At 42.7% G+C, this 2,195-nt stretch overlaps 1 protein-coding gene and 1 long non-coding RNA gene across 2 annotated transcripts in view; both read left to right on the forward strand.

The window, feature by feature from the left end:
• The window catches only part of LOC106725215, an 8,647-nt gene extending 6,575 nt beyond the window's left edge, over positions 1-2,072 (forward strand). The window contains exon 3 of the long non-coding RNA XR_001361084.1: positions 1,633-2,072. This is a non-coding gene — a long non-coding RNA (uncharacterized LOC106725215). The remainder of the gene's footprint in view (positions 1-1,632) is intronic.
• LOC102247214 (NXPE family member 3) overlaps positions 1-2,195 on the forward strand; it is a 40,468-nt gene that overhangs the window by 6,867 nt on the left and 31,406 nt on the right. The window lies entirely within an intron of this gene.

The raw sequence follows: 2,195 nt of genomic DNA on the forward strand, positions 1-2,195 counted from the left end.
GTGTCCTATAGGGCCCAGTGGCTCAGCCTCCCCAATTACCTGAGGTAGACACTCTTGGTGCACCCCCTTGTGGGCTTTGTGCACAGTGTTGTTGTAGTTAAGCCTTGATTGTTGTAGGTAACACTGGGAGGGATTGACCTCCAGGCCAATTGGCTGTGAGAATCAGCTGTTTCTGCAGTGGGAGAATGGATCTCTAAGGAGGTGCTAATCTAGCCTCTGCCTGAGGCTACCCAGCAGAAGCCAGCTGTGAAGGAATGCAAGTTGCCATGGGCCTTGGACCAGCTGCAGTTTGTTAAGTAATTTTCAGATTGCAAAGGGCTGGGCCTTTCATATGCAAAAGCCTCTGTGTGCAGCTTGGGCGGGGCGGGGTCCCAGGGGATCAACAGGACAGAGCAAGCAGTTATGGCTGCTCTCAGTCCTGCCCTCAGAGGCCCCGCTCCTCAGTGTCCCGGCAATCCCTGCCAGCACCTCCGAGAGAAAGCTGCCCTCGAGTTCCGACTGATGCCAGACAGTCTCGTTTCTCCCGTATGAGTCTGGGTCCCCAGAGACTCGCCCAGAACTGGATCTCAGAGCTTGAGACTCCCTCCTGATTGAAAAAGACAACCGTGTCCTCAGCTGCCAGCCCTTTCCACTTGTGCCGCATCCTCAGCTGCCAGCCCTCTCCACATGCACCTCCGCATCTTTGTATTTTACTTCCGCACCGCACCTCCTCTGAGTCTTGGTATGCTTTTCTCTTTCCTTCTAGTTGTAGAATTTCCACTCAGCCAGCCTTCCTGTGGTTCTGGATGATGTTGTCCGTTCATTTTAGTTGTATGTTTGAAGTGGTTTTGTGAGGCAGCAATCTCTGGTGTTTACCTATGTCGCCATCTTGCTTTCTCCTAAATAAACTTCTTGCACTAGAGTTCTTGGCTCTGAATTCTTTCTTTGCTGAACTCAAGAACTGAGGTCAAATACCGCCATTAACAATTCTGTTTTTATGAGAGTCATCCATGTTGTAGTGTAAACCCATTATTTGCTCATTTTATGTTAGTACTCTAGTGCTATGTTAGTACTCTAGTGTATATGAATATATGACAATTTACTTATCCATTCTACTATTGATGGCCATTTGGATTGTGTTCAATTTTGAACTATTTAAAATATTGCCTGGTACACATATGCATGCCTTTCTGTTGAGTATATACCAACCAGCTAAATTGCTTGGTCCTAAGATATGCAAACATCAACCTTTAGTACAGTGGTTCTCAACCTTCCTAATGCCGCGACCCTTTAATACAGTTCCTCATGTTGTGGAGAACCCCAACCATAAAATTATTTTCGTTGCTACTTCATAACTGTAATTTTGCTACTGTTATGAATCATAATGTAAATATCTGATATGCAGGATGTATTTTCATTGTTACAAACTGAACATAATTAAAGCATAGTGATTAATCACAAAAACAATATGTAATTATATATTATGAAATATTTATTTCTAATTACAAATAAATGAAATTTTGTCTTGAAGCATGGTGTAGCATGGGTAACAGTCTTAATATAACAACAGTAAACTACATTGCTACATTTTGCGACAGTATGCGTAAAAAACCAAGGTCAGTGCGAAGGTTGAGATTGCTTCTTTCTCACCAGATCAGAAATTCTCGAGACAGTCTTTGCAAGAGCACAATGAAGATCATCTTCCACAACAAGTCTACTTCTGTATTTAGACTTGTTAACCAACAAGCTGGAAAATGTTTCACAAAGATATGTTGTTGGAACTGGAAGAAGAAGGCTCAACAGTCTCAAACAGAACAGGACATGACTGCAAACACTTAATCCAGAATTTTGTAACTGGCATTGTAGAGAAATCAGTTCTCGCTGCATCGTTGTTAATAAGTTCAATCAACCCCTCTTGTGCTGTCTCAGGAACATCTTCAACTTGGACTGTGAATGGGCTTCTGGCAAGTGCAAATGGGGTGTCAGGTAGATTTGGAAAGTACGATGAAATTTCGTCTGCAAGCATGTGCAAGTGTTCTTTCACAGAAATTATCATCGTAATCCTTTTGTCTGGTTCAATGTCATGTTCCTCAAAGAAAGCAGATAAGGTAGGCAACATGTAGAAGTTTCATGAATGATCGGATCTTTTCAGACAAATCGAGGCATGTTGCATTTGGTCCTTGCAGTGATAAATTTAACTCAACCAAGTAAGAAGC

This window comes from Myotis brandtii, unplaced genomic scaffold, assembly GCF_000412655.1.
Source record: "Myotis brandtii unplaced genomic scaffold, ASM41265v1 scaffold1441, whole genome shotgun sequence".
Lineage (NCBI taxonomy): Eukaryota > Metazoa > Chordata > Mammalia > Chiroptera > Vespertilionidae > Myotis > Myotis brandtii.